Source organism: Mus caroli, chromosome 6 (genome assembly GCF_900094665.2).
Source record: "Mus caroli chromosome 6, CAROLI_EIJ_v1.1, whole genome shotgun sequence".
NCBI lineage: Eukaryota > Metazoa > Chordata > Mammalia > Rodentia > Muridae > Mus > Mus caroli.
In genome coordinates this window covers 144,982,274-144,989,173 of record NC_034575.1, presented here as the reverse complement: position 1 = coordinate 144,989,173, position 6,900 = coordinate 144,982,274, and positions in this window count along the sequence as shown.

Sequence of the window (6,900 nt, the reverse complement as noted above, 5' to 3'; positions counted from 1 at the left end):
AACATCCTGGTGAGAGAGAGAGAGAGAGAGAGAGAGAGAGAGAGAGAGAGAGAGAGAGAGAATGTTTCAGGGAGGATAAAAACTGCTCATGCTATCAGGTGAGTTCTATATTGCCTCCCCCTCTCTATGGTTTCTCCATGCCTCCCACAGTGAGATTTGATGGATGCTTCCAGCCTTCTGTTTTTCAGCATCGTCTCTCACTTTGCATTCAAAAGCACTCAATTTGTATTGGTCTAATCTCTCTACATATTTTCAATTAGTAACTGTAGTGAACACCTAATACTTTTAAACCATCTCACCCATTTCTAAGTATGCAGCCAATTCTGTGACGTGTGTTTCTGTGTAAAAATTCCAGAAGAGGTAAATCTGGCAGCCCTCAAACTCTTCCAAAAATCACACTTGCCCCAGAGCTTGGCAATCCCATTCCACTCTCTGTGATTCTGGTGACTCTAGGTTCCACAAACATACAGAGTCATGCAGCATTTGTCTTTTGTGGCTGGCTCACTTTATGTGGCATGCTCAGGTCCTCCAGGCTATAGCAGTGTCAGGGTTTCCTTCCACCTTAGGGATAAACATGTATCCAACTGCTACATTTTGTTTATTCGCTCATCCATCAGTGAACATCTATGTTGCTTCTTCCTGCTGTCTGTGATGACTAATGCTGCTGTGACCCTGGGTATGCCAGTAGCCTTCTACCACCCTTTCAGTTTCTTTGGATATATATACTCTCGTTTTTGTTTTCTTTCTGTTGCTGTGATAAAACACTTCAGTCAAAAAAGCAATTCAGGGAAGAAAGGACTTATTTGGCTTATATTTTCAGATTACAGTTCATGGGGGTGGGGGTGCGGTAACCAAGATAAGAACTTTAAAAAGCTGGTCACATCACATCCATAGTCAGGAATACAGAGAAACAAGTACACACATGCTTGCTTGCTTGTTTGCTTGCTTGCTTGCTTGCTTGCGCTCAGCTGTTTTTCTACTATTACAGTTTGGATCTCCTGACTAGAGAATGATGCCGCCCATGGTGGGCTGAGTCTTCCCATCTCAGTGTAATCAAGACATTGCCCCATAGACATGCTTACAGGCCAGTCAATAAGGACAGTCCTTCACCGAGACTCCTTTCCAGATGAATCTAAATTATATCAGGTCGATAATTACAGGCAACCATCTCGGTCTCATGGTGTCACAGTCAGGTTTTTGGGTTTTGTTTCAGTTTTTTGTCATTGTTTGTTTGCTTGTTTGGAACTCCACACTCTTTTCCTTAGCAACTGTGCCATTTTCATTCCTACCAACACAGCACAAGGATTCTAGCGTCTCCAAGTCATCATCAACTTTATCTTTTACTTTTTGATAATAGGTACAATAAAATGCTATGATTTTCATTTGTATTTCTAAGACTATACAAAGATATTACACAGCTACTCACACGCTTGTTGCCCCCTTTGTATGTCATCTACCGAAACATTCATTCCTCAGTCCATGTTTAGATCAGGTAAGTCATCTTTCTGTTCCTGGGTTGTAGCATTCTTTGTTGGTTTCTTGTTTGCTTGTTTATTTGTTTGTTCTGCTATTAGCCCCTTGTCAGATATGTGATTTCCAAATGTCATCTCCCATCTTCATGCTGTCTGTTCACTCTGTTAATTCTATCCTTTGATTTTGCACCACATTGAAACAAGACATTAAAAAAAAAAAAAAAAGACAGGATCTCACTGTCTAACTTTGCCTGGCCTAGAACTCACTATGTAGTAGAACCGGCTGGCCTCAGAATCACAGAGATCTTTCTGCCTCTTCCTCCTGAGTGCTGCGATTGAAGGTGTGTATCACTCACCTGGCCTGAAAGACATTTTAAAAGGAAACTTGTCCACATGGTTCCCATGCTTTGTGGAAACTATGCCATCCTTTAGCTTGTCAGTATAGTGATCCACTTTCTTCCATGTGCCTGTGGAGCTCAGAGCTCAACTTTGGGATCAAGTAATGTGAACACATTATAGTTTTGATGCGTATTACTAAATTTATTTTCTATGAATTTCTGTGGTCAACTATAATAGTTATGGCCTGCTGAATGTATGCTGTGAACCCAACTGTGTCCTCACACAGGTTATCATTAATTCCTTATACCAGGGCTGCAAGGCAGAGAGTACCGCTGTCTATATGGCTAATTATATCAACTAGACACATAGACTACCATCAGCTACCAAGACCAGACAGACTGTGATTGGTAGAATTAGCATTGGATGTCAAGCCTACCTGTGCCCGTGAATGTTTTAAGACAGGGTTCTCAAGATCTTCCTATGCATACAGCCTGGATGGCCAAGAGGAACCTCCTATGTAGCCCAGGCTAGCCTTGAACTTTTCATGGTCTTTCTAGCCCCACTTCTAATGCTGGGATCGCTATATACATATGTGCATAGTGACACCTGGCTATGTAGTTAGCTTTCTAGGGGACTTTCAAACTTCATCCCAAAGTAGTAGAACCATTTTACACTCCCATCAGGAGTGAGAAAAGGTACTAGTCTCTCCACATCATCATCAGCATCACCTTTCTTTTTGTCAGCCACAGAGTGAGTGTGCACTTGTCTTTACCTTGGGTTTTGCACATCTGTAATGGCTTCAGCATTTAGCATATCTCTGGAGACAGCCTATATGCGCCTTTGCTGGCTTTTCAGTCTGGTTATACAATGATGAGTTTCAAGAGTAAAGTACATATTCTGCATCCTTATCAGACAGGATTTTCCTGGATTTCTTTCCACACTCACTTTCTTTCTTGAAGAAGTTTACTGAAGAATGTCTTCATTTTGCTTGTGCATGACTGGCCCCTCTCCTCTAAAGCTGTAGCTGACTAATGGATTTAGGGAAAGCTCAGCTTAGCAGTTTCACTGTTTTCTGCGTGAGGCTCTGCCTGTCTGGCAGGGTAAATGTGTTTTGGTCTATTGTTTGCCATGTGATAGAGCGAACCTGTCTTTAGGAGAAGAAACACTCCCATGAGTACCACGTTAGATGACAGAGTCAGGTGTCAGCTACAGATAAGAAGCTATGACCTTTAAATAGTTGAATCATTAATAGTGTTATCATTCTTGGCCAAGCATGTTGGCTCATACTTATAACCAAGCACTCAGGAGCTGAGGTAGGAAGACAGCAAGCAGATGATTGATAGATAGATAGATAGATAGATAGATAGATAGATAGATAGATAGATAGATAGATAGATAGATAGATAGATAGATAGATAGATAGATAGATAGATAGATAGATAGTGTACTGGCTAGTTTTGTGTCAACTTGACACAGCTGGAGTTATCACAGAGAAAGGAGCTTCAGTTGAGGAAATGCCTCCATGAGATCTGGCTGTGGGGCATTTTCTCAATTAGTGATCAAGGGGGAAAGGCCCCTTGTGGGTGGGACCATCTCTGGCCTGGTAGTCTTGGGTTCTATAAGAGAGCAGGCTGAGCAAGCCAGGGGAGGCAAGCCAGTAAAGAACATCCCTCCATGGCCTCTGCATCAGCTCCTGCTTCCTGACTTGAGTTCCAGTCCTGACTTCCTTTGGTGATGAACAGCAGTGTGGAAGTGCAAGCCGAATAAACCCTTTCCTCCCCAACTTGCTTCTTGGTCATGATGTTTGTGCAGGAATAGAAACCCTGGCTAAGACAGATAGATAGATAGATAGATAGATAGATAGATAGATAGATAGATAGATAGATAGATAGATAGATGCTTAGTTTATAAAATGTACACAGCAAAGACTTCAATTAAATACTGTCTGGCCTTTTGAGTTCAACTATAACACACTTTAAATGGAATTCACATCACATTAGTATCACAAAGCCCAATAAAATTATAACAGGAAAATTCAAGTCAAAGGCAAAATTACTCTTCACTATATTTTGTTTTTAAATGTGTAGTGGAACTGTAAAGGGCACAGTGTAAAATTGTGACTGTTTTATCAGAAATGGGAAGTTTTAGGGGGCAAATCATCCTTGTGTCCACAGGTAAGCATGGGAGAAGCCAGGGAAGGGGAAACATGCAGCCGATCTCTCCAGAGGGAGAAGGTATTTGGCTGTTTCCCCTGGGATTCTGGGGAAATGTAGGTTACAACATGGTAATCCTTTGCCTCCATTGGTCCAGGCTCTGCTCATATCCTTCAGAATATTAAGTTTGTTAATCTCAGACCCTTTCCTCCTAAAACCTGAGCAGCACTTCTAGGCCATAAAACTTGTTCTTGTGAGAGATGTCATTTGTGCTTTTCAACATCCTAAGTGACTCCTGTGTTCTCTGAGGACCTGGCATTACCTTACCTTAGTCGATCTCCCTAGGCCTTTATCTTGAACATTGTTTCTAAGTCAACAGAGCCCACCTTTATGGAGGACGCTATATGCACTTTGTAAAGATCTTCAATGTAAACATGTCTTAAGTGGGACTGAGTTAACTGTGATCAGAAAACTTTTTTTTCCCAAAATTGTGCTGTGCTTAAATATGGTTCAAATAAATGAAATGGTGCCGGACTCTTGAAGTTTGTCCCAGTATCAGCCTCTAAGTTAGGCTAAACTGAGTTTCATTCTTGTCTCTTCGTGGACCATTTTCCTGCCATCCAGAAACCTGCAGGGACCCCTAACAGCTAACCTTTGCTACATATATACACAAGGACCTTTTGCCCTCTACAGAGTGTCTTCTCTTTCATGCTAAGCTTTAGTTGTGAAGATGAGACCGCTGTGTTCAAAGTCTCTAGCTAAAACCAAGAAAAAGTGATGACCTACAGACATATGAGCTGTGAGCCAACGGTGCTTCCCTCTGCACAGTCCATCCATGGCCACAATGAACAGACCAGAGCACTGTTCACAGCTTACCTCTGTTTATCCCATAGAAGAGCCTCTGCTTTCAAAGGGGAAGAATTTCTAATAACAGAACAGTGACCCTGTTTCTGCTGCTCAAAAATCTTTGTTTTGTACTAATGCAATGAGGAAACCTGGAGTGTTTAACAATCACAAGGTCCCAGTTGACTGGTGCTGCTGGGTGAGTTCCCTTAGATATAGAGGCCCCACATGAGCCAGACCACTCCCCCAACTCCCACCCCTACCCCATGTTGGTGGAGTCTTAGTTCCATGAGAGTAACTGGTGCTGAGGAAAGGCTGTGTGCTCCAGGTGGACCCCTGCTGGATCTTTTGCAGGTCTTTTTAGAGCCTTTTATATGAGCTCCCAGACGTATCTGACCAGGAAGATTTATTTTCAGTAAGCTTTATATCCTTAGATATATATCCTTGGGTTCACCACAAAATTGAGAGATCACAAGGATTTTCCATATTCCTGCCAAGCACATGAGTAGCCTCCCCCTTTACGAACATCCTCCATCACTCTATGGTGTGTGTCACATGTAATTAAGCCACAGTGATGTAGCCTTGCGCTGAGTCCACAGTCTGCATTATCAGACACCATTGGTGTTCGTGTTCTGTGCGTCCTGAGAGTCACCCAAGGGTACTTTCTCAGGCCTCACTTCATCTCTACCTCTTCATCAAGGATCCTTTCACTTGCCCGGCCATTGCGTCTCTTCTGGAATATCATACTGTTAAATTTATCCAGTATGTCTGTCGCCTTTTGATTGGCTTTGAAGTGTGCATTTATGTTTTCTCCGTGGCAGATCATCTTTGTGTGACATGTTTTAGTTACTGCCTTGGCTTCATTTCCTGTTTCTGTGAGGAAAATGAATACAAAGGCAGCTAAAACCTTCCCACTACCTGAGCTGCTATTTCCATCTCTTGATCTACCATCAAAGATAGTTTTTGCAAACATACCCCCTTCGCAATCAATGTGCCTCTTATATAATTTTATGTTTGTTCCTGGCATTTTATTACATGAGCCAGAATTTGCTGTGTAAAAATCAGCATCAAATTTGGCATGGAAATCAGCTTGATCAATATGAAAGGGCAGTGGTAAAATGGAATTTATCTTTCCTTTTTTTTTATGAAGGGTAATTTAGCTTTTTTTCCCTCAGGTGTTTATGTCATTTCAAAGAAACCATTGCCTAATACAAGACAGCAAGTACAACATCCTACCTTTCCGTTTAGCAGTTTCAGCCTTTTAGTGCTTATGATTATGGTAAGGCTATTTTGGGTTCGTTTTGTATGTGGCAGAAAGCCAGGACTCAGACTTGTTCTCTTGCACACTGAGAACTGGTTACCCTTGCATTGTTTCTTATGTTTGTTCACTTGCTTTAAAAAAAAATTTTTTTTTCCTCGTGGGATTGCCTTTGGTTGATTTCTGGACAAGGTATTTGTTTTGGTAACCCCTGAATTCTGTAAGGCCCTTAATGCTTTAATGGAGTTTGCTTTTTAAAATGCTTTTAGGGGCTGGAGAGATGGGTCTATGGCTAAGAATAAGCTTGTTGCTCTTGCAGAGGACTTGAATTCTGTTCCCAGCACCCATACAGAGGCTTATAAGTTACCTGAAACTCCAGCGCCAAGACATTTGACAACCTCTTCTCGCTTCTCAGGGCATCTGCACACATGTGGTATTACTCCCCCCACCCCCACCCCAAGACACACACATCTAAGGAATTCCCGGAGCTGGTCTTGGTTAAAAAGGCAGGGTTAAGTCCAACTGTGAGGCACACAGAAAACAGCAACCAGAATGTATTTATGTATGTATCATTTATGTTTATTTCCTAATTTATTTTGCATTATGAATCAAAGCCAGGGCCTTATACATCCTACCACTGAGCTACATCCACGCTCACAATGACCGCTTTAAAGGGATCCAGCAGCAGCACTAAACGCTACACAGTTGCCCCAACGTGGAAACCAATGCGAGAATCCAAACCAGAGGTTGGCAACAGGAAAGAGCTGACACCTGAGGTGGAGTCTGGAGGCTGCCGGGTACAGGGGCCTCTACCCACGCCTGTAGAGAAGGAGCT